Source organism: Rissa tridactyla, chromosome 1, assembly GCF_028500815.1.
Source record: "Rissa tridactyla isolate bRisTri1 chromosome 1, bRisTri1.patW.cur.20221130, whole genome shotgun sequence".
NCBI lineage: Eukaryota > Metazoa > Chordata > Aves > Charadriiformes > Laridae > Rissa > Rissa tridactyla.
Window position 1 is genome coordinate 69181105 of NC_071466.1, and position 26388 is coordinate 69207492.

Genomic DNA, 26388 nt, shown 5'->3' on the forward strand with positions numbered 1-26388 from the left:
ATCCTTCCCCCTTTTCATTCCCTCTCTCCCTTCCTGATTCAAGTGGCAAACTCTGGTTGTTTTCTTTGGATCAACTCTGGTTTTCATCAATCCTCTCCATTAGCTAGTAAAACTTGAGACAGCAGCAGAAAACTAACCCAACAAAAACAAACAAACCTGGAGGGTTTTTCTGCCACTTTCTGCAAAGTGATGAATTCCAGGGCTGGTGCAAGGCGGGGAGAAGACCACACAGCTGGGAGCAGTGGGGAGGTGAGCAGGGGAAGGAAAAGAGCAAGTCCTTCCTTTTTTGGTGAAAGGAGGCCACTACGAGATCAGCTCGGCTGCCTGGGAAATTACAGTCTAAGAAATCACAGAAAGTTTCCAAGGTGTTTGAGGCAATCTCTGTTATCTGTGCTTATGTCTGTTATCTTCATGCTTCCCAACTGGGTTCATCAGGTTTGTACACAAATTAAATGTATAAAGCAAAGTAACTGAAATTGATCGTTAAGGGTCTCAGACACCGGCCATGCCCTCACCTACAGTACTGCACTACAGCAATGCCAAGATGGGAGGGTTGGCGTTAATCCAAGATAAAACTAGCATTTTTCCTCTTGTAGAATATACCAAACCCTCATACAGGCAGGGCTGCGTTTGGAAGATACTGAACAAAGACTATCCTCTTAAGAAGGACAAAAGGATTGGGTTGCAAGGGACAGTTAATGCAGATCAAGGAGGAGCAAGTCCCTGTAGGAGAGGTATAAAACCTTAGGCAAATTTTCCCCTGACACAAGATTGACAGATATTTCGCATTCTGGGTTCCTAGATGTGGGAACATGAACAAGCATGAAGAAGTCTGATTCCGCTTACATGGTTTTCCTCTCTAGTTTAAATGGAGAAAAACAAAAGCAGTAGCTGCGGAGAGAGAACCAGGAGAACCGCGCCGTTCTGGATAGAATTACAAAGTCCCCGCCTCAGTATCAAGTATCAGTATCAAGTTCAGCAATGGCATGAGGATTGGCGACGAGCTGAAAAATACATGGCCAATGTTGCGCGATATCTTCGTGGGCGGTGTAAATCACAGAGCCAAAAGGTAGCCCTGAGCTTCTGTTCTTTCCTTCCCGGTTATTTCCAAATCGGAACTGCCCATACAGTGCCTTTTGCTGCGCTTTTGCACTGGGGATTAACTGCACGCGGCAGCCAGCCGCACAATTAACAGCCTTTCATTTATACAGCCACTCTTATCGAATGAATCCCAGAGCGCTCGTCAGACTTTATTAGGTGACTTGTAAGTGCTGTACTTCCTACAATCAGACTGTCCACCACAGAGAGACGGTGCTTTCAGAAATAAATCTAAAAATAATTTTTTTAAAAAAAGAAGCAATGGCTTACCAGTTCCCTGAGAGAAACAGCCAAACACTGCAGCAATATTTAAGGTGACCAAGTGGGCGTATGCACTGAGGGCTCCAAAACCCACGCTGGCCATTCTGAGCAAATTAGCCAGCTTCTTCTTTTCATTAGTTACAGAGGTAAAGAAAACTACAGCAAAACAGCTATATGAGGTATTAGCAAGCTTTCCCAGAGAAAGAAAATTGACCGCCTTTAACCTTTCCACATCCAAACTCCCTAGCTTTGAGCCCACTAACTCCCAAACTCCCAACTTTCCTCCCAAACCAGAGGGAAGCCGCAGCACTGCCCACCAGACAAGGGACTGGCATCAGCTCTGCCTTTCCCCATCCTCCCTGTCCCCTTGGACTGCTGGGCCTCCATGGTCACGTGTCGTGATTTGGGAGGGATGTCCTCTGTCAGGCGAGTCTGATTCAATACATATGGGTGTTGCTCAGCCCCTATATTCACTACCTTACCTTACCTCTAGCCTGAGGCCGCTGAAATAAATCTTTTTCAAGTCTGTAGTTTCTGAACATATGTAAAAAGATTTTCAAATGTGTAGCTCATCCGTATCTATCTGAGTCTTCGGAGGACAGTAAGTAGTATTTCTTTTATCCCAGGACTATCCTTCTGCCAAATCTTTGGTCCCAGTTCTAATTCCAGAGGATTTGCTCAGGAGAGGCAAAGCATTCAAAAGAAAAAGCAATAAAAATTCTGGCATTGTAAAAAAGAAACAGAACCTCTCACCAGCTGCTGTCCGGAGACCACTCTTGAACGCAGCCATCTCATTTTTAATAAAGATTTCCAAAACTATTCAATCTGAGGCAGAAAGCAAGTATAGAAAGCTTCAACCCAAACAGGTAAGACTTGACAAAGAAGTAAGCAACTAAAAGAGAGGCTTCTACAATGGAAAAAATTAGGCAGCTTTAATTACTGTGGAAGTATCATTACAAGTCAAAGAAATACATTAAAAATAGTAAGGTTGTAAAGCAAGGTGCTCCATAATCAGAAAATACAAAAATTATGGCTGTAAGATATTTTTTCAGGTATTCATATGTTCATCAACTTTTGATTTTGGCAGATTTTTATAAATGCATAAATAAATTCTCATAGAGAACTAAATACATCCTGCAACCTTCCCCACATAACTGCTAAGTTCGTGTTCTGTAATGAACAGGTACTAGAACACCTGTAAGAAGCAGTCACTAGAAAACACTTTTTTCCAGTCTCCAGAATCAAGGCAGTGGCAGGCTCTTTATTTTACATACATTTATACTGATCTCTCTCTTTTCTGGCAGGAAGGGGAATTTAAAAAGAAAAACATCTAAACAAGCCAGAAAAAGAGAAAAGCAACTGAAAGAAGAAGGTGTGAAGAGTAAGAGGAAGGAAAAAGAAAGAGAACATGTCCGCCACAGAAAGGGAAAGAACAACTAGAACAAGACAGCGTTCCAGAAATAGCATTATTCCACTAGTCTCCTGTGAAAGCAATTTAGGAAGTAGCAAAGGGCTCTTACTCCATCTTGGATAACAATGGCATTTGGAAATGTTACTGTCCTCGCTGCTTTTATTCTGGAAGCAATTCCTTTCCTGGCATGGTGGACCAGCAAAACAGGGGCTTGCGGGCTCATTTTGTGATTGCGACCCTGTGCATCAGCATACTTTGGTTTCTGCAGTTTAAGTTAAAATGTCGCTGTTCCTATGCAGGTGGTAATTTCTAGCATCGGAAAAGACTGGACTTGTGAGGGTGACAACCTTTTCAACTACGCAGCTGAACTCAGAAAATATTACAGGCAGACCTCCAGCTTGAGCTGGGATGCCTGGGAGAAGCAGGTGGAAGGACTCATGGTTTAGGATACCAGAAGTTCAAGTATTCTGTAAGAGTGTAGATATTTAACACACCGCGTATTCAGTGTAGTGAAAAAAGCATAAAGCAGAATAGCATAAAAGCCACTTCCTTTATAATTACCAACAAAACTCCTTTGAGTTTATAAAAGCTAGCAAAGAAGGAGCCTAACTGGGAAAAGGATTGTAGCAGAGCTAATTGATCCGATTCAGATTAGGGTTTTTTCCCCACGTGACAATTTTCATCTCAGTACCCAAAGCCTCCCCAGTGAGGACCCAGTTGGGCAACAGTAAATACTCCAGAGTGAGGGTTTTGGAAAGTCTCCAGAGGCTCTTTGAAGGCTCCCTGGACCAACACCCTCCCAGCACAGCAGCAGCGACCACTTCCTTCTTTACTCATGATTTTATGCAGCTTTTGTGTCAGCCACAGTAATTGCATTCACAGAGCAAAAATACTAAAAATACATGAAATTTGCTTCTAGCTTCCGTTTTAATGGGATTTAGCAGCTTGAAACGCGGAGAAACAGCACCATGTGACCCATTGGCTCTCTGCATGTTACAATCTACCACTCTTTTAGACCACCATTGATCTACAGTTCAGGGGACAGACGCTTCCGTCCTGAAATGTATATTCTGCATTATGTATTTTTAAATTCCACTTCTTCAAAAGAAACTGTGTATTAAAAGTACAAACTGATCTTAGCATAGCCGAGGAGGGTAGCAGCAGTTCTCTGGGAAGAGGTATCAACCGAAAGCGAGCAGGAAGGAAGAAGTATCAGCTCTTGCTTTATCTGAAATAGAATTTAATCTGTAATCATTTTGGAGGCTGACAGCTTTCCAAGCAGACACCCCAGCAATAACTATTTACTTCCTGGCACTTGGAAATGCTTTCTAAGACATTTTCTCCTTTCTCATTTGCAATATGGTTTAGTGAGTAATGTTTGAAATGCTAATGATGAAAACTTACTTTCGGAAGCACAGAAACTCTAAAATACAGGACTACGTCTTTATAGTCCTGAACTGAGAGTAGAAATAACAGCTACCATAACCCCCAACTCTCCAATACTTCAGTGACTCTGCCGTAAAACTGCAAACTCCTCACTTCAGAAAATTCACAGCTTCCCATGGCAGGATCCCCAAACCCACCACACTAGAAAGAAAAGCTTCACCATACCTCAGTGCCTGGGTTGAGAAGGAAAAAGGGTTCTTGTTTGCCCAAAGCAATTGTGGAACTGACCCGATGTGCTGTGGCAATGTACGTCCTAGAGCGCATTGGGTATGCCCAGACCCAGCGTAGAGGGGGTGACCCCCAGGCAGCGTCCAGCCGCAGGGCTCTGTGGCTCTCAAGCCACCGGCCAGGATGGGACGGTGCCAGGACAGACAAACTCAGCCTTTGTTGTGCACCTCTGTTACAGCAATCGCACCGGGGATGCACGCGTCGGCTCTTCCCTCGTTTCTAAAAGAAGGGTTACGCACCCTATAAACAAGAGCCAAAAAGACAGTAATTTAATGAACCAAAACTTCCTTCGCTATCAGAAGGAAGATGACAGCTTGGCTTTAATAGCAGTTCTGTTTTTTAATGAAAACATCCAGTGCCCTTGTGGCTGTACTCAAACACGTCTAAAGTCCCCTGCTTCACGTGGTTCCAGGTTGGATCATCAAGTCACTCTGTAAGGGGCCAGCTATCCCTTACAATTTATATCATTGAACCAAACTAAATTCTTGTTTCCTTTTCTTCTTTAAAAGATTCAGATTGGGATGATAATAACCTAGAATGTTTGATCAAATGCCACTTGCCTTGTAATTAAGTAGAAATGTCGCTCTCTTCAAATCCCTGGCTCCAACGTTAAAATGCTTTGCTACTAAAACACTGGTATGATTACCAGCCAAATACTTGAAACAAAAGAGAACTAAAGTACCACCATAAAAAAGAGTGTTAAGAGTTACAGGAAATGTTAATGTGAGTGACAGATTCTGCTTGCATTTGCAGTATTGTCAATCCAGACTAGCAGCCTTATCTTTACTGAAATTGCTGTGGATATAAAAACCTCCCATTAAGAAACCATGTCAAAAGAAAACTCGTGATGCAGTTTTAATGATGGCTGGGCTGAGTGTCACTACCAGCTCACAGCCACGGGAAACAAGAAGTCACTCTCCCCCTTTTAGCCCTCTCCTTGCTCCCCTTTTGCATTCTGTTTATCTCACACCAATAGTTGTGCTCTTTAAACCCCAAGCAAGGTCAGGTCCAGGATAAAAGGAAAACCTCTTTTCTTTTCTTTTCTTTTCTTTTCTTTTCTTTTCTTTTCTTTTCTTTTCTTTTCTTTTCTTTTCTTTTCTTTTCTTTTCTTTTCTTTTCTTTTCTTTTCTTTTCTTTTCTTTTCTTTTCTTTCCTTTTCTTTCCTTTTCTTTTCTTTCCTTTTCTTTCCTTTTCTTTCTTTTTTCTTTTCTTTTCTTCTTTTCTTTTCTTCTTTTCTTTTCTCTTTTCTTTTCTTTTCTTTTCTTTTCTTTTTTTTCTTTTCTTTTCTTTTCTTTTCCTTTCTTTTCTTTTCCTTTCTTTTCTTTTCCTTTCTTTTCTTTTCTTTTTTCTTTTCTTTTCAGAAAGGAGAATAGTCTTCCAGTGGGTTAATGTGTTGAATCAGTTCATTGAAGACTAATTTAAGATTAAGACCACAGCTTATGCAAGGAAGAAGTAAAGGCACATATTCCTTCAGTAAAGTGAAAAAATGGTTAATCACAGCCTGGCAGTATTTAACACCAAAATAGTTCTCCTAACGGTCAATAGAAACACATGGAGCTCAGCAAAATGGTTGCAACTCAATAATCCATGTTGGTTACCGTGGAAAATTTATGAATATAGACACAATCAGGGTCTGTCCAAGTTAGGAATGACTAATCTGGTATTCACCACCACCCCCCTTTTAACTGGACAAACACCAAGTATAAGGGTATTCATTTTATTATTTCTCTATATTTACCACATTAAAAGGAATATTACTTAAATATTCCTGAATTATTGTTCTTTTTCTTTTTTTTTTAAAACATGGATTTTTTTATGGTTTCAGGACAAAACTATTCAACTGGGTTTCCAGGCCCAGAGTTTAAGCAAGAATAGTGAGTTGAAATCATATAGCCTGCAGTTTATAGAAATACATAAATAAAGCAGGCCTTCAAAAAATGTTGCACTTATTGCATTAAAAGTTGTGAAGCTGAAATCTGAATTGTGAATCTTATTTGCGTTGTAGTTACAGAACATGCAAGGTTCATGTTTCAAGTTTTCCTGTGCTCTTACGAAGTTAAGAAACCTTCTTTTTGAGCGTGACACTTGACACCCCAGCAGGAACTTGACTTTAAAAAAAAAAAAAGGTACCACAAAAGTTGTAATAAAACTGTAACAGTGAGGATCTTTGTACCTTCCCAACACTCATGTTTGACTCTCCTTGCTAACCTCACTGAAGTCAGCTTAATTGCTCTATGTTTTAAATGTGTTTCTAAAATAAAAGGTAGGGTTTATTTAGAAGGAACGTGGTATATGTAGTAACACACTTAACTTCTATGTGTTTAAAAACTAAATCAGCACAAAATAAGTGCAAAGAAAGCAGCATCGTCACACAGCAACAACTACAAGTTACCAGGACAGAGTACAGCATGGTGGTTTGTTTAAATCTGTGGTTTACACTGTTGACTTGTCCCTTCAGAATTAAAATGCACTTATCCCTTCATACACCCTACTGTGAAGGATGGAAACGCTACCTCCACTATAGATACGACGAACTCTGGCAAAAGGGCTACTGTCATATTAGTCAAGAGGGTCATATTTGCACCTGACTCCAAAGTCACCGTTCATACATATTTCTTAAAGATCAGTTAACACTTCAGGACAAATCAACTAGATCGCCAAGGAAAGCAGCTACTCTTCCATATAATATAAATTTAACTGTCCCCAGCCACTTCTGCAAATTCAAGCACATTTACGTAAATCTGTACACAGATAACTGGAGAGTTCGAGGTCCAGGTTCACAAGTCAGCGAGAGGTTGGTGCTCAAAATATCATGCGTGGATGTCACTTCCTTGCCAACATGAGGTCTAGTTATTCTTTTGCTTTTCTACAGATGAAAAGCCAGGGTCTGAACAAACATATGAACCACAATGTGTGGAAGCACTAGAGTTTGTTGGGCTACAGGAAGACGCTGCGTAATTTGTCATCCTGAAGTACTGTTACATCTCTCCCGTTTACAGGGTAACTTCTTTTTCACAAGAACAGCGTCTATAAAACCATACATGGGGGAAGATACGGGACATCAGGAGAAAGAATATCCCCAGGGTGGGAAAGAAGGAGCCTACAGGAAGGGAGACGGAGGTATGGTGCTGCTGTATCAGAGGGGCAGGTAATAAAAAACCTCCACGCCTGCTGTTGTTCCAGCCCTCGTGCGTCGTTTCTAGCTGGAGCAGCCAAAGAAAAGTTAAATGAGGAAGGAAAGCTGGAATGGAACATCCTGGTCACCTCCACATCCTGCACCGTCCTGTGCTTCCTTATTAGCCAAATATAACCCAGATTTATTTCACCGTGGTATTTTCTTTTGAATCAGCAGATTCTTTATTTTTTAATTAAAGCAAATGTTGCCAAAGCTGTAGGAGAACGTACAAGCTTGAGAACAAGGCTAATGATTACTGCCATTACACGTATATGTAGAAGTGATATATTACCACCTCCTAGCAATTCACCTATCTGAAAAAACGAACAAAAAGAAGGTAATATTACCAAAACCATATGGAATTAATAATGTTCTTACAAATATATATTTAAATAATGCTGAAATCTTTCTTCAGCCTACAGAAGCTTGACATTTACATACATTGTTAAAGGAACAGAAGAAAAGCCTTTTTCAGTAAAAAGAGACGCAATTTCTGAAGTGAATCACAGCTACCTTTCTTCAGTGTTTTCTTGTAACATTTTTGAGACCTTTAAGAATCTGATAAAAGGAATCCAGAAACAGACAAGATAGGTTTTTTTGCTCTTTCTTACCTATTTATTTGATGCTCATGACCAATGGAAAATTAATTTTACATTCTGCATCAACCAGCAAATTCTGAGTCTCATTCCAATTTTAAAACTCGTAGTTTTCTTCATGAATTAAATATGGCACCTAGTAATACAATCACCACAGTAAAGCTGGAATTTTAGTTCCAATAATACATTGATTAAGCTCTGCCCTCAAGAGTTTCAGTTTCCAGTATGACAAAGGCTGCTTTGATTATCTCACATCTGCATTATCTATGTATTAGGGTTTAAGTACAGTGCCGTGATTTGGAAGGCATGAGGAATCGCGCCTGTCATATATAATCTGTACACATACGCACAAATTAAAGCCCATTGAGCTGGATTCCCTGGAGCCTCCCCGGAGCTCAGCTGGCATAGCTGCACTGAAAATTGGTCCCATTATCATGAGACAGACAATCACTTCTTGCCTCTGCCTTCCCTGCCCCCTCCAGTTGTCCTTCATGGGGCCCTTCCTGCATCATTTGTGCGCTGCCAGTGCTTTGTTGCGAGGACTGCGGCCTTTGAATTGCTCCTGCCACTTTGCTAGCACCGCCAGAAACAGGAGCATTTGCTGAACAGCGTATTATTGATAATTGTTTTAATTTGGTCCCCCCAACTCTGCCAGGCTTCCATGCAACAGCAGCATGCAAAGCAAACCTGGGTGAGCTTTTTTAACGGTCTACTTAGCACAAGCTTCTTTTCACTTCTAGACTCCTTAGCTTGAAGCTTAGCCCAAATTAGAATATATACTAACAGGTTACAGTGCAAGAAAGCGTGGTCTTCACCAAGCATAGTTTGCATCTTCCCGAGGACAACGCAACTTGGATTTTGGGCCAGCTGCTGGGGGCCCCTACACAGCAAAGAGGGTGGAGCTGTAGCTTGGACACGCTTACCTAAACACCTGTGAAAACCCACTACGAAAGACAAGCAAAGAGGGTATAAACCATCAGGAAATACTGGTTACCCACTAGTCAGAGTTCCTGCAGCTTTTCTACTTCACAACTTTTGCAGGTTTGATCTCCTTTTGCTAAGCACGTTCATACAGCCTTGAAAGCAAGCTTCTTGTGTGAAGTTCAAATTACTTCATCTTTGCTGCTGTTTTAACCTGAGTTAGTTAGCTTTGGTTAACTGATTTGAGTTAAAGCTTGGATTTAAGTGTTTTGTAGTACTGATATGTCCTATATCACGCTTCTAGAACATATTAGCAGCTGTTAGCTAAAGCATTTCAACATCGCAGCTACATCCCAGGCTAGACAATATGTGACTAATAGATAAAAGAAACAGGTTGGCAGAGATGCGATACAGATACAGACAACCTGACTGGTTTGAGTTCATTGTCGGTGCAGATATACACGGAGGCAGCTCTCTGTCCATCGGATTATATTCGAACATTAGCTGAAGCGAGCCTTACCTCAGCTGTGAAAAATCAGAGCGTTATTCGCAAACCCTTGATGGTATGAGCTAAAAAAAGTATAAAAGGCAGATCACACTATAATGCTAGTCATAAAAACCTGCAAAAGTTTGTAAATCTTCAGATAAGGGTAAAAAAGCAAGATTCACATTCACCTTTGCTGGAAAACATCAGACAAACAAAATTCCAGCAAATGGGTGCAAGTGCATAGAGCTAGTCCGGACTTGCATCAAGATTGATTTCAAGTACATTCGAGATCCAGTCTGAATGTTTTGCACAACTCGTTTCAGGCTTTGATTTTGTGCGCTGAAGGCAAGAGCCCATTTCCTCTATGCTGAGTGCAACTAATAAGAGCTGTAAAATGGTTTTGGCTGCCTGACAGGGCATAATACTTTTATCCTCTGACCTTGCTGAGAGAAGGGCCAAGGTTGACACTTGCGCATTTTTTCCAACATATAATGTATTATCCCGATGCAACTAATTATTACACTGTAAACCCAGTTTTGTTTTGATGTTTATCATTTATCAGAATGATAAGCACCTTCTACCACTGAGTTTGTAAATATATACACTTTTTTAAAATCTTGCTTGGAATTGGGTCTTCTTACAAGAATAATAGTATCTTACATATTATGTTACCTCCAATACTAAAGTAGACATTAGAGTTCAGCATATTTCATCTGTGTGTTCTGTGCAATGAACATTCTCACTACAAGATACACGGCCTACATGCCAAGCCCACCCGGAACTTGGGGGGAAAAAATAAAATCTCAGATTTGGAAGTTTAAATTAGGTGCCCAAATGAAATACCCTGTTTTCAAAGGCATCCAGCATTTTCAGATGGAAAGCAAACCAAAAAATCAAGCCGCCTTTTGTTGGATATCTAAATATGGTTCTATATCTTAATTAGATAATCAAATTTGAATTAAGATGTTTGCCTCCATTTTAAAAATGTTGTTCATCTGACCACACTTGTAATGGCAAACAGCTCAAGCCACTGAAATCAAAGGGCAGGCATAGGTACTAGGTTAAAGTATGCTGGGGACTTGACTTTACAAGCCCTTTATATAAAAAGCTCCCACTGCCTGCAGGATCAGGGACTTACATGGAGATCCGAGACCTTCCTAGTTCTTTCAATTCTTTTTTTCATGCTGGAAGAGCTAGGTTGCCATCTGGCACAGGCTTGCAGCAGCTGTGCAAAACAAACTTAAGGAAACATATTGGCACAGGTGTGACTAACAATTACAGGAGGGCAAGTACTGCATTTTAATTTATGTAAACAAAAGCTTGTGGGGAATCCACACCTCTGAGTGCATGTCCTGTCCCACCTTTTCAGCTCCCGAATTTATTCTTCAGCCTCCGTGGTCTGGAGAAGGCTTCATCCAAATCGCTGCTCCCAAGCATATTTTGGGCTAAACTTTCAAGATGAAACTTTTTTCCCTTGAACCATGCATATCTGGTCAACATAAATTTAAATATATATGTATCTCACTAAAAATGCTCTTTTGGTAAGTTCAGTAAAACACTTAGATTTTTTTGAGTTTACTTGAATTCACTGGTACTTTTAAAGCTCCCCCCCAATAAGCCTTTCTGTTTCACTTGAAATACAATTTGGCTCAATTATGCAACTGACGAAATAAACTTATTTGCACAGAAGAAAGAAATAAACAGTTCACAAGTTGGAAAATGCATTTTAATGGCCTTAGAAAACCCGGGAAATTACTAAGTATAGTCATATTGTCCACAAAAGTGACTGAGATCTTTGCAGATCTTTCCACATGTCTCTTGAAATATGTGTTGAGCAAATCCCTTGAACAGCGGAGGAGAAGACTCTCTCTTCTCTTTACACCACAGAAATATGTTCTTTCTAGGCTCCAGATGAGGATTTTTTATCCCACAGAAGTGAAACGCATAGCTCTTTTAAAGCCCAACTACTTGTGACTCGCTTGCAGAGAGTGACCGTGTTAATTTCACTGTGGTGAACATGTGAAATTCTCGGAAATGGTTTTCAAATCCTCCATTTCTGCAAGGCTAAACAGTTCAACTTAGTTGAGTTCGTTAAGACTGAAAGCCCAGACACCAGACTGAGTTCATTCAAAAGAGAGCACAGGCTGTTTAGATTTGAGAGATCGAACAGGAAGGTAAAGAAAGTTGCCCCGTTTTTGTGGTTTTGTGTTTAGACAGGGCTACCAACTCTACTCCTTTCATCTCTCACCCTGCTGCCTTGGGGATTAAACTACCGCAATTGCACATGTGCAGTGACCATCACCGGTGATTCCTGCGCAAAGCAACCCTGCCCTGTATGCACAATGAAACCATTGCCCCAGGCACATCAGATTCTACTCACCCATGGTAACTGATACATTTTGGACACTCGGAGTTACCGTGCTTACTCAGAGCAAATATATGTCCTTGAGCTGTAAGCCTGGAGTACCCTGAACATGCACGAGGCCTAATGCCCATCTACAATCAACATCATGAGTGCAATTAAGCCTCACAAGTTCCTACCGCCCTCCAGTGCCCTCCAAACAACAAACACAAGAAAACGGAGCATCTCTGAGCAGGTCCTGCCTCCCGGACCTTTGGGTCAGATTGTGATAATCCCAATGCAGGAGAGAGCAATTTACAGTTTGGTCCAATGAGCCACATAAAGCTTAGTGAGATCCCCTTTTCGCAGCCTCAGTCCTTTCCTATCAGCCGCTGCCAGGCAGGAGTGGAAACAGGACAGTATGCAGAAACTGGCTCTATGGCAGCTGGGAGCTTTCCTCCTCCAGGGGAATTCCTTATTGGCCATTTGCAAGCACAGTTCAATCCCCTGCATCAGCTGAAAGATGAAGTCTGATAAACTAGAGAAAGCTGGTGATGAGAGACAGAACCTGGGACCTCTCTGCAAGTCCCTTCTTAGCTGCACAGGCCCTACCTCCAGCCATAACCTTCTGGATCTATAAGGTCTCCACGCAGGTTTTGATCAAGGTCCAGGCAGATGTGAAGATTTGTACATGCCTTGAGGTCGGCTGACGGACCTCCAATCAAGAAGCCAACAGGTTTTGGCTTTGCAGAACCAATGGGAGGCAGAACACATGCTAAAGTTGAGTCAATTAGCAAAAATCATAATGTGTATGACAGCAACACACAGAGGCCAGTTTGCTGTGCTACCAAAAAAGTGCATTAATCTAGAGGCTAGAACAATCAACCCAGCAGTTAGAAAAAAATTACCTCTTAAGACTCATGCCAAACCAACAGAGATGCCACTTACATTCTTACAGCTAGCATACAAATAACTGATCACATTTCATCATGAAGAAACATGCTGCTATTGCCCAAGGCAAGCACAGAATCTACTAAGGAACCAAACGGAACAAATAAGATATTAAGCCTGAACTCGACAAGCAACATTCCAGTTCCTGCCATATTTTTTGGTGAGGCATGTATTAGGAAGGCAGATTATTCTATGGAATTTGTTACTTTTCTGGGAAATTTACATAACTGTCACAGAGTGCAACCCAGAGGACCCAGAGAGGATGTATATCTCTGGCCTTTGAAGGACAGGGAAGATGATATAGATTAATATACTGAGGAATGCAGCTCAAGGTCTCTCTGACTTCTCTTTTTTATTTATTTTGGTAGAAAGGGATGAGCAGGTATGTATACATGCGTGTATATTTCCTTGCAAGTATTGCGATGAAGGATAAATTGAGAAATAACACAGGCAGAAATGAAATGAAGCGATTTTAAAAGTGTGTTAACACAATGATCATGAGACCTGCTTTGAAAGAATATGTTGTACAAGAACATGGTACTTATTCTTAGCCCAGGAAAAATTTTCCCTGTGGTACAAGCTCTTTTGTTATCAATATGACTAGTGAAGTATGCTAACATTTTCTTCACCAGCTCATACATAGACTCTAATAAAACAACCTAAATCATTCCTACAGTAAAGGCAGCCAGTCACCACAGCTACAATAATGTCACTTGTCGATTTTTTAAAAGCAGTGAAAAAGTATCCTCAGATTCTGTGAGCACAGTGAATTAAATTGCTAAGGAATGACAGACTATCAGCATTTCTAGGACCAAATTCATCACACATACCTCCATTCACTCCAGAGGGTCCCTAGGCAACTCTTCCATCTCCTTCCTATCTATAGTGAAAGCTCCATGTATTTCTCCCTCCTCCTTGTCGTGTTTATTTCTCCCAACAGGGTTGTTTCTTTCCTGTCTGAAGATAAGTAATTCAGTGTTACCACATAAAATTCTGAGCACAGATGAGTTAAGGGTCCTATAAGATGTCCATCAAAACCAGATTTTTGCTCTGCAGACATTTGTGGAAGTGCTTGAAGCTGTTATTGCCTCTTATTTCCAGTCTCTAATGCCCAAACCATTACAGTTCTGCCCACTGATGCCTAAAACATTCCCTAAAATACTTGCATGGATTAGACATAGCTTTTAAAAACTATTACATCCAAGCTGACAGACATGATAATAACTGTGTGGCCTCACAACCTTGACCAGAAAACAAAATAGAGGCATCGTAGCAAAGCCTTGCTATTAACTAGTTTGCCACAGTTTCAGCTTTCCTCATAGCAACAATCACAGACTGGACACACGTTGGGGCAGGGCTCCTTTTTTTCCCCATTTGTTTAATTTTCAGTTTGAAGATCTCTAAAATCAGAAAAAAAAACCAGTCAGTGTTTCAGCACTCCAGGTTGCCAAACCCCAGGACCACCTGAAGCTTCCCACATCAGCACTTATACAAGGTGCCGTTCCTTCACCCTCCCCAGTGCTGCAGAGGAACAGAGCAGGGAAGAAGAAAACAGTGCTTAGGAGCCGCTTGCCTGACACGCACAGCAAGCACATACTCCCGCCTTTTGTAAGCAGAGCTGTCAAATCTCATGCATAAAACTCATTCAGCTCACCTCCGTCTCAATTTATCACAGCAGCACCTGCAACTTGCCTATTCCAGACCAGTGGTCCTGGAGCAGAAGAGAGGTGGTTGCACCATAAAGCTGCAAAGGCTGTGCTTCCCACTAGGTCTCTTCCCTCCCTTCCCTCCAATACACGAGCAAAAAGGACCCATGCTGGAGGAGATGCTTTCTAGAGTTGCAGCCTTCCCCTGCAATACATCTTGATCGCATAATATGATATTGCTGAGGAAAGACATACAACCCAAAGAGGTGTGCCCTCATGGTACAAGCCACGGCCTGCAGCTGCACACACTGAACGAGATGAAAATAACGAAGGCTACCGAAACCTTTCTAATTTCCCATGCAACTCAGGACAAAGACTTGAAGCTGATGCAACTCTCATCTCTCATTAATCTAAGAAACAGGAGGAGATTATTTTCAAACTTAAAATATAGGTGAAGAATTCATTAATCACTGTTAAAAAATAAAATACCCAAGGAATAGGGCTCTGTCTGCATAGCCATGCTGAACAGGAGCTAAAGGTACTGGTTCAGCAAGAGACATCCTCAGACCCTGCTGACTAATGTGACTCTGCGGCACTTCAGGTTCTTCGCAGTGGGTCCTGTTTGGTTCCATGAACCTAGTCTGAGACAGGGCATTTATCTCAGTTTACTCATCCAAAAAAAGACTAAAACTACTTGTAAGATCATTCCATGCTGTGACAAATGAGCGTGGAAGAATGCAAAACACAAGTTATGCCTTTGGAAAGATTGCGTATAGATCAGAAGACAGATTCCGCCACCCAGTTAAATCTTGGTATCCGTTTGTTTATCTTCCTTCCAGATGAAATAAAATAGTTGGAGAAATAAAATTCATCCAAATCTTGGAATGGCTGATATATTGATACAGGTTCAGTTTGCAAATAAACTGCCCCGAGACTCATTATAATCACGTTTAACAGTGACCCCTGCTGTTGTCTGGCAGCACCTTTGCTTTTGGTTGGGTGTTAGGCAAAGAATATCAACTAAACCGGAGTAAAATAAACTTGCCTTTATACTGCAGGACCATATTAATGCTCAACCTCGCAAGGGTGCATAAAAATCCAACCGAGAAAGCAATACTACGTTGCTGTGTGTTAGTTGGCCATTTCTCTTTAGCCTTAGTATTGTGAAGGCCAGGTTTCCAATGTCTGGCTGAGGGTTGGAGGATTATTTCACAGTTTATAAAAAATAAAAACCATCACCAAGAAAAAGCCATTCATAAAAACTTCCATTGGCACGTATTATGGAGTTCCAGATGACAAATTTGTTGACGATATTTTATTTTAACAACATCTCACTAAGGAATTCTCTTCTTTTTGCAGTTGAGCCTATTGTTACAAATGTCTTATTATTCATATGTTTACATTATTTACATAGTGCAAAAAGTCATGGCATAATACCTATTTTGGCAATAGTCAGGGTCTACACTTGGGAATTTCAAAGGTTATTAAATGCTGGCTAGCTATTTCTGATGAAAGCCATGTGGGACTGCCAGAAGGAAGAGACTGAGCCATATCTAAAGACTGGAGGAGGAAAGTAAAAGGCGAGGAGAGGGGAATCTGGAAATAAGTAGAAGACAAACTCCAGATCCTAGGCATAATGGCTACATGAGTAAACATACTTAGAAAAATTAAACTAGAGAAGACAGTGAGCTTTATGATATTTTTGTGATCCAGAAGAAACATTTAAGACAGAATGGGAACAGGTTTCCAACGACTACGATTAGTTCTGCAAACCGAGACTAAATGATATGTAGCCATAACCACATTTGAAGTGTCTAGTTTGACTTGAATTTAACCAGGTGTTTCCATCAGCAAAGCCTAAATAAATAAATACATAAATAAAAGAATGAAAAAAAAATTAAAATGAGAAAAAAACTAACAAAACAAGACCAATTCTACTGTGTATTTTACTTTGGTACTTATACAGCGATTAGGATCAACAGAAGAGTTAATGACATGAAACATTTTAAAAAAATCACTACCTAATACATATCTTCACACATTTATTAGACCTACAGTGGAAAATAAACTACAAATGCCATCCTGCTTTAAAACAAACAAAAAAACAACAACAAAAAAGAGAGAATATGCAATAATGGTTATGAAAAATAAAATTGTTTGTCCTAGTTTCAGCTGGGATAGAGTTAATGTTCTTCCCAGTAGCTGCTGTGTTTTGGATTTAGTATGAGAAAAATGCTGATAACACAGATTGTTTTAGTTGTTGCTAAGTAATGTTTATAGGTAAGTCAAGGACTTTTTCAGCTTCCCACAGAAGCTGGGAGGGAGCACAGACAGGACAAGCTGGCCAAGGGAATGTTCCATACCACAGACGTCACGCTTAGTGTATAAATGGGGGTTGGCCGGGGGGCAGGGATCCATGATCTGTGCGCGGGACGGGCTGGGCAACCGATCATCGTGTGGTGAGAGCAGTTGCATTGCGTCGTTTTATTTTGTATATCCTTTTACCATTATTATTATTATTATTATTATTATTATTATTATTATTATTATTATTTTCTCTTCCGTTACTGTGCTATTAAACTGTCTTTATCTCAACCCATAAGTGGTTTTTTCCCTCCTTTTCTCCCTCTTCTCCCTACCCTCTGGGGTGTGTGTACGTGAGTGAGTGAACGGCGGCATGGTCCATTAAAACACAACAGTGCTTTAACTCTGCAGGTGACTACTGAAAGCTCAAAACATCTTTGGTCTCCCAGTGTCATCTTCCACTTAGACTAAGGATCAATTTTTAAGTTTTCAGTTTTCCAAAAGACAGCATAAATTCACACGGACACAAATCCATCAGCTGATTTGGGTCTTGTACAGCAACACTAGAGGGCAGGAGAGCAGTTTTTCGATCTAAGTCTTCCAATTTCAACAGTTTATCTAGCTAAAGGTGTGCCGAGTAACTCCTTTTTCATAAGGGAATATAATGGAAATAAGGTATTTCTGTTTTATAGACTGCTTACCACTGCCAAAAGTATCAAGATTTTTATTCCCACGTACTAGCACAAGCAAGGCAGTGCAAATTGGAGATGAAGAAATTAATTTGCAATGAAATATACTTTCACCTTTCACTAACGCTCTTTATTTTTAAACATAAACAGGCATCCCTCCATCCATCTTTTCCACTTATGTAATCTTTACTGGCAGATGTATTTAATGTTTCGTTAGGCTTCTCCTCTTCCTGAAAAGGCATTTTATATATTGTTTGATGTATCGTAGCCAATTGTAAAGAGTTCTTCAGATTTACTGGGCTTCCCTCCCTATCCATGTGCTGAGGACCATCAGGGTCTGCTCTCACAACTAATTTCCTTGACGCAGATAGTGCAGATAAACAGCCTCTCCTGGACAAAAAGCACCTCTGACTGTTGTACAAGGAAGATGTGATCTTATTAGCTTCAGTGAGAATTAGCGTCTTTGACCAAACATAGTATTTCACAGAATCACAGACCGGTTGAGGTTGGCAGACACCTCTGGAGGTCATCTGGCCCAACCCCCCAGCTCAAGCAGGGCCACTGACAGCTGGTTGCTCAGGATTGCTCAGGACCATGTCCACATGTCTTTTGAGTATCTCCAAGGATGGAGACTCCACAGCCTCCCTGGACAAGCTGTGCCAGTGCTGGGTCACCCTCACAGTGAAAAAGTGTTCCCTGATGTTCAGACGGACCCTCCTGTGTGTCAGGTTGTGCCAGCTGCCTCTGGTCCTGTCACTAGGCACCAGTGACCACAATATTTATTTATTTCTAAGATGGAGAGACGTGCATAACTATTTGTCATGTCAGAGAATTTTTAAATCTGCAAGTCGGCACTAAAACAAACAAACAAACAAACAAACAAACAAAACAATTTGGAACCTCAGGTTAGGAACTTCTGCATTAGCCAGCGCTATCTTAAAATGGGAGTGTGTAGGGCCCCCCCTCAACAAATCACAGGCTCAATAGCCCGTCACAAGAAAAAGCATGCTCAGTTCTCACTCCCACACAACCCAAGTGTCTAGGGATGCAAAATGAAGAGGGGATTCACACCATGAGCACAAATCTGTCAAAATGCAAATGTGATTATGCAAAATGCCAAACACACCTGCAAGAACAGTTGTTGCAATCTATCTAATATTTAGATGACACGTGAGATTTTGTCTACTTGTCGTGGGAACTTGTTCTTTTTTTTTTTTTTGCTAAAAAGTTTCCATGAAATGGTGAAGTGCTTCTCTGACATATATACTGATGCAAGGTTCAGTATGTAAGGTTCAGTATGTAAGGTTCAGTATAAGGACTGCAAAGTGATTAAAGCAGCTTTATATTTTGGAAGGTAAATAAATAAATAAAAACAAGTCCTAGCCAAAGATTCAAGGGATTAAGTTTAGCATCTCAGTAGAGTTACTAATTAGTCAAAAATACTGTTTTCATCCTCTGAAATTAAATTCACATTAGAATCATAGAATCATAGAACCATTTAGGTTGGAAAAGACCCTTGGGATCATTGAGTCCAACCATCAACTCCACTCTACAAAGTTCTCCCCTACACCATATCCCTTAACACCACATCTAAACGACTCTTAAACACATTCAGGGATGGTGACTCCACCACCTCCCTGGGCAGCCTATTCCAGTGTCTAACCACTCTTTCTGTGAAGAATTTTTTCCTAATGTCCAGCCTAAACCTACCCTGCTGCAGCTTGAACCCATTCCCTCTTGTTCTATCGCTAATTACCTGAGAGAAGAGACCAGCACCAACCTCTCTACAGTGTCCTTTCAAGTAGTTGTAGAGAGTGATGAGGTCTCCCCTCAGCCTCCTCTTCCTCAAACTAAACAGTCCCAGCTCCTTCAATCGCTCCTCATAAGAGTTATCCTCCAGGCTCTTCACCAGCTTCGTTGCCCTCCTCTGCACTCGCTCCAGCACCTCGATATCTCTCTCCTATTGAGGTGCCCAGAACTGGACACAATACTCAAGGTGTGGCCTCACCAGTGCTGAGTACAGGGGGACAATCACCTCCCTACTTCTGCTGGTCACACCATTTCTAATACAAGCCAGGATGCCATTGGCTTTCTTGGCCACCTGGGCACACTGCTGGCTCACGTTCAGCCGCTTGTCAATTAGAACCCCCAGGTCCTTTTCTGCCAGGCAGCTCTCCAGCCACACTTCCCCAAGCCTGTAGCGATGCATGGGGTTGTTGTGGCCCAAGTGCAGGACCTGGCACTTGGCCTTGGTGAAGCACATTCCATTAGCATTGGCCCATCAGTCCAATCTATCCACGTCTCTCTGTAGAGCCTCCCTATCCTCATGCAGATCAACACTCCCACTTAGCTTCGTGTCATCTGCAAACTTGCTGATGATACACTCTAGGTCCTTATCAAGGTCATCAATAAAGATGTTAAACAGAAATGGTCCCAACACCGAGCCCTGAGGGACACCACTTGTGACCGGCCGCCAGCTGGATTTAACTCCATTGACCACCACTCTTTGGGACCGCCCATCCAGCCAGTGCTTAATCCAGCAGATCGTATGCTCATCCAGGCCATGAGCTGCCAGTTTTTCCATGAAAATTCTATGGGGAACAGTGTCAAATGCTTTTCGAAAGTCTAGGTAGACAACGTCCACAGCCTTTCCCTCACCAATAATCGGGTCATCTTGTCATAGAAGGAGATCAGGTTCGTCAGGCAGGACCTGCCTTTCATAAACCCATGCTGACTAGGCCTGATCCCCTGCTTGTCCATTATATGACTTGTAATGGCACTCAAGATGATGTGCTCCATGACCTTCCCTGCTACTGAGGTCAGACTGACAGGCCTATAGTTTCCTGGATCCTCCTTTCTGCCTTTTTTGTAGATGGGTGCTACATTTGCTACCCTCCGGTCCATTGGGACGTCCCCAGTTAGCCATGACTTCGGGTAGATAATGGAAGGTGGCTTGGCGAGCACGTCTGCCAACTCTTTCAGAACTCTTGGATGTAACCCATCCGGTCCCGTAGACTTGTGCGCATCCAAGCGGTGTAGCAGGTCACTGATCACTTCCTCTTTAATTGTGATGACCTCGTCCAGCTTCCCCTCCCTGTCTCCTAGCTCACGAGGCTGGGTGCCCAGGGAACAGCTCGTTCCACTGCTAAAGACCGAGGCAAAGTAGGCGTTGAGCACCTCAGCCTTTTCCTCATCCTTTGTGACTATGTTTCCCTCTGCATCCAGTAAGGGAGGGAGATTTTCCCTAATCCTCCTTTTGTTGTTAATGAATTTATAGAAACATTTTTTGTTATCCTTAACGTCTGTAGCTAGGTTGAGCTCTAGCTGTGCTTTGGCTCTCCTGATTTTCTCCCTGCACAGCATTCATTTCAGCAGAACAATAAAACCATACAAGAAAATGGAATCTGCATATACTTATTATCACGTCTTTGAAAAACCTATAAGCTTCAGAGCAACAGCAATGATAGGAGTTAAAAGATGACCTTCAGAAGGTAATGACAGTGACAATAATAAAAATGGGGAGGCGAAAAAAAAAATGCAACAAAAACTCATTCCAAAGATGCTACAAAACTGCTTTTCAGGGAAACCAGAAGTTGAAGCATATATAATTACATTCATTTTAGCTATTTTCTGTTTTACATGTGTTGCATCTCATACAGCCATTGATTCCTTTTCTTTATGGAACTGAAGGATACAAGCGCCAAGGTATACCATCTTGGTGTAAGAAGGCTGCATCTGTCCTGGTACAGCGACCTGAGAAAAGTTTTTTTCTGTATATAGTTGTTTCAAACATTGCATCTTAGTAACAGAATAATCAAAGTCCATATTTCTTTAAGAAGAAATGCCAACAAACTGTATTCCATGTTAGCTAACCAGAAAACACGTCATGGATTTTCTTGTCCATGCTGGTGATGAAGTGCAGCAGTGGACAGTCCTGTCCACAGTTAAGGGAGATGAGTAAGAAGATGTACAGCTGCTCAAGCTACAGTCTGAGCAATATGTGCTGGGTCTCACAGCCAACAGATGAAGCTTTCGCATTACTCACTACTTCACTGTCCCAAAGTCTAGAGCAAACTCTTAACCAAGCAGACACATTCCTATAATACACAGCATGCATATTTCAAGTAAACATCAGATTTTCACTTCAAATGAAACGTCAGACTGATCAAAACTATGCCCCAACTCAAAGTTCTTAAAATATCAGAGCACGTGTATGTTGCATTACTTATGGTTCACAAGCACGTTCTGGTCTGCTTCCTCCCTTCTCTCTGCATCCGACTTTCTGCTCCCGTACCTATGCTGTGTCAAACAGTAAGAGGTACCGTTAAGGCATGCAAAATAATTTTTTGTTTCCAGATTCCTCTCCTGCAGCCCTGAGCATGAAAACATACACATCTGAGCTACCCCTCTACATCTTTCAGTTCTGGGTAATGGCGGGGTAGGGGGAGAAGATATTTTAAAACGGTCAGGCCGCTAAGTTCCACTACAAGGAGGACTCTGGACAGTTTTGGGAACCCAGATACTCAACGCACATGTAGACACACAGGACAGGATTCAAGTCTCTAAACAGGGGCATCTAGTGTCAATTTAGGTATTGCTGTGAATTCATCTGGCCTCCCAAACCCAGACCAGGAGGGCAAGGCTCTTCAGCAGATTAGTCCCATGCGGATGTCACAGATACTCTACAGCAACTGAGATAATACTCAAATTTAACTATACTCCTACATGTGGAGAAATTAACTGAGGTCCTAGGGTAGACTCCATTTGATATTAAGACATACACATTTGGGTAACTATGAGATCAGTGCTCAAGTTCTCATTCTAGTCAGTAGAAACCTAATTAACAGAACCAATGGAGTCCAGAGAGCCAGTCAGCTCCCCCCAATGCAGACACCTATGTTTAGTCAGCTGAATTATTGTTTTTGCTCCAGTGACAACAGAAACTTCCAGAAAAATGGCAAAATCTAGACTGATGGCAAAATCTAGACTGGCCTCCCAGTACATCTAGCTTGGCTCATCACCTTTACTATTTTTGGACTATGGCTACATAGACACTGCAAGAGAGGAGGCATATTACTTTGCATACAGGCCAACACAATTGATTCAGGTGCTTCTCAAGAGAAATCTGAAGGATATAAGATTTAAAAGAAAATCTTAATGAAGCAGAAAATAACTCTTAGGGCTAAGTCTTAGTTCTACACATACACAATTTCTTTAAACCTACATAAAGAGGAGACTAATTATAGTCAGTAGCATAGCTTTGTAATAAAAGTTGCCTTTTGTGGTGCAAATATTTATTCATTTCTCAGTATTAAAATTTATCCTGAAGGCTTTACATTTCATTGCGAGCAGCATGAAGAAGTGAAAGAAAATTGTATTTTCTTCATTTCCTTAAAATAGGTTTCTCTCTGTTGGCTTCTGAGCAAGAAGGATTAAACATCCTGAAGCTCATCCTTGGCACCTCCGATAGCCATAATGGAGTAACACGGCATGTATGAAAAAGAGAAATCAGCTTGAAAGAAGCCACTCTTCTAAAATTAAACTCTTGGAAAACCAAAGCCAAACGCAATCTTGGTTATTCTGGTATAATCAATGGGACTCACTTATCACCACTGCAATGAATCAAAACCTTCTGCAGAGAACAAATCTCAATACCACGATTCTTTATTTTAGAAAAAAAAATGACCAAAGCTTAGCCATGCTTCAGGCAGCAGAGAGCGAGTCATGCCACAGGAGCAAGTCAGATATTTTGCCTTTGTAAAGTGGGGATGGCCAAGGGTTGCACCCTGGCAGGGCTGCGGTAGTTATACACGGGGTTGGAAACAGGAGTCCACGTGGGTTTGGGATTACAGGGATCAAGAGGAAAAGCTTCAAAATGAGGGCAGCAGCAGGTCACTCTCATTTTCCACTTATCTGGACAAAACAGCCGAGTTAGGGGCCATCTCTGAAATCTTCCCAGAAAGACTGACACCTGCTCCTGGGGCATTTCGGGGAACCTCTCCCACCTCAGCACACGCCTCTGTTTCAGAGGCCTCATTTCAGTTACAGTACTCAAGCCAGAAACAACAACACTTTTCCAATTTCAAAGAAAACCTTTTTTACGTACAAACTCAAAGTGAAAATGCCCACTTTAACTGGATCAGATGTACATGTACAAGCATCAAACTGCCTTGGAAACAGTAATTTAAAAGCAGCAGGAGGAAGCTATGTGCTAGCACCAGCATACAGTACCTATAGGTATTTTTAGAACAAAGAAAGAAAGAAGGTTCTCATTGTAGATAAGAAAACAGAAACTCTTCAAAGTGAGAAAGTTTTAATATGACTGCGGAGCCCTCCCCTTCCTCTCAAGATTTAAGATATTAGACTACAAATTGGTAAAGAAGTTTGTTTTAACTGACTCTCTATGCCTTCACAATTGTTTTAAGTACTATTAGCAAAGCAGTAGATATATCAACACCACTTAATCATTAGAATAATTTTGCTTGTTACTAGTTTTGAATTCAAAAGAGAAACTTAGATATTATTTGAAACTTAAAATTCAATTTCCCCCCGTTCACACCTAGAATAATTTTTAAGCTCCAACCACCAGTTCGCAAAGATCTTGCCGTTAACGGCACCGTGCATCGGCCTCATCTAATTTGCCCACACACCTACATAACTCCCAGTGAAGGAGCAAAGCTTTGGATTTTATCCATAAGGACACTCTCTTTGAACGACCGGCTACTTCACGAGCAACGAGGTCAGGGCAGCTTCCCAGTGCAGAAAGAAGACTGGAGCCCACCTGAGCAGAGCCACTGGAGCAGCGCTGCTGCAGCCCCCCAGTGTAGCTCAAGCTAACATTTCTCAGAGCTCCAGCCCCAGAAACAGCTCACTCAGAGGAGCTAATTTTTCAGGAGAACAGGAGAAAGCAGCACATAACACACAGACGTTACAGAGCAACCTGATGTGATGCGCTCTGCTCTAACAACGTAAGAACTATATAGATGCTAACAAAGTATTAACATACTCTGAGTAGTAACATACTCTATGTGCATTTCTGTCCTCATTTCCTCACCTTTTTAGAGTGTTCCCTGGGCCCCGCCAAGATCCTGCAGATCACACATCCCCTCTATGCTTCAGATCAGCTCCCTGTGACTATGGCTGCTCTTAACCGTCACCCATCCCCAACAAGAGCATTTTCTTCTCTTCCAACCCCCACACTTCCTGTGCACCTTTTTTTTCTTCCCCAGCCAAAACTTCTATCTTAGAGGTTAGCACCAACTCCTATTTCTTTTATTTTATTTCATTTTTTTGTTCTGCATTTGATGTTTCAAACTCAGTGCTCTACTGAGATATTTAAACTAAAAGCTGGTAGATTCAAGCTAGATATAACAAATACATTTTTTATGATGAGTGTGGTGAAACACTGGAACCGATTGCCCAGAGAGGTGGTAGATGCCCCATCCCTGGAAACATTCAAGGTCAGGTTGCATGGGGCTCTGAGCAACCTGACCTAGTTGAAGATGTCCCTGTCGCGGACGAGTGGAATGCACCTCACTCCAAAGAGCGAAGCAGCAACATGTTTTATTGGGGTAAAATAATGATTTTAATTCAATGGAATTTAACAAAGTTTAATGGTGGTCTACCAATGTTCAGTAAGTTTGATGGCAAGGTTCACCTTATTAATTACTGCATGGAAGAAACATACAAAGGAAAAATGAGTTAGAATTGAGTTAGAATGATTCACACTGAGGCTGGAGATGCAAAGGGTAAGGAAGACCCTCCCATTGAGTCAAGAGGTTCAGAGTGGCCCCCCTTCCTTTCTAAACTCCTGATGGAGCTTAGGTGCAGCCAGGTCCAATCTTAGACTTGGACAACAGTTTATGACCAATGGAATTGTCCATACAAAGTTTATAATAATATTAAGTAGCTACATGGATTAGTAATGTTTCATTAGTATTAATTCAGCGTGCTATCAGTCACTTACCAAGGATCTGTCACGAGTAAGGGACCTCTCTACCTTGGGCAAGGAAAGATCTCTTAGTCTCAGATAAGGAATCTCAAACCTTGAGGGGCACCCCTGCTCAAGGGGAGAGTCACCTGGCATGCAGTCCAGCTGCAATTCAGGGAGAGCTCAAATTGGGCCCATCCTGATGGTAATATTTATGGAGTGAAGTAGTTGGCTGCTAGTCAATAGTACAGACAAGACAGTCATCTTCTTTTTAGCTCTGTTATCTTGTTATGTACTTTCGTTATCTTGCATTTTTAGGCTTCAAAACCACCTTTCGAAATATTCTTCTGAGGCATCTTCACTCCCTTGTAGGTGAGCCAGGAGCTTTCCAGCTCGCAGGTTCACCACAGGGTGTGACGCCTCTTGCTCCTTAGTCACCCTGAACCAAAGTACGGCTGGGGGTCAAGTGGATCTGACACAGTCCCTGCTCATGGCAGGGGGGTTGGACTAGATGGTCTTTGGGGGTCCCTTCCAACCAAAACCATTCTATGATTCTATGATATTTAAATTCATCTTGTTCTCTCTGAGTTCCTGCAGTTTGCTGCCCTGATATCTCATGCTGAATAGAAGCCACTGAGGTCTGGTGAGTTATCATTAGACCTGGTCTAAAAGGGAGATGTCTCATTTACGAGCAAACTGCGGGCTCCCTCCCTCAGCAGTTTCTAAATAGTATCAAAATCTCACTCAAACTTCTTTTATTGTACATAGAAAGGCCCACAAACTGACAAATACTGTGAACTGTACTAACTTCAAAGAGATTTTAAACCAACAAATAGAATGAGTGGAGTAGTAACACCCATGACAAGCCAGATGTTTCACAGAGCTGCAGGTACAAAAGCTAGAT

General features: G+C 41.6%; 1 protein-coding gene across 2 annotated transcripts in view; it reads right to left on the minus strand.

Annotated features, from left to right (window-relative positions):
• RASA3 (RAS p21 protein activator 3) overlaps nt 1-24685 on the minus strand; it is a 184131-nt gene extending 159446 nt beyond the window's left edge. The window contains exons 1-2 of one of the 2 annotated variants that reach the window (XM_054191445.1): nt 24609-24685; nt 13746-13872 (exon numbers count right to left, since the gene is read on the minus strand). The gene's annotated coding sequence lies outside the window, so the exon portion shown is untranslated. The remainder of the gene's footprint in view (nt 1-13745; nt 13873-24608) is intronic. The other variant, XM_054191454.1, reaches the window with a different exon arrangement.
• Nucleotides 24686-26388: the final 1703 nt, after the last annotated feature.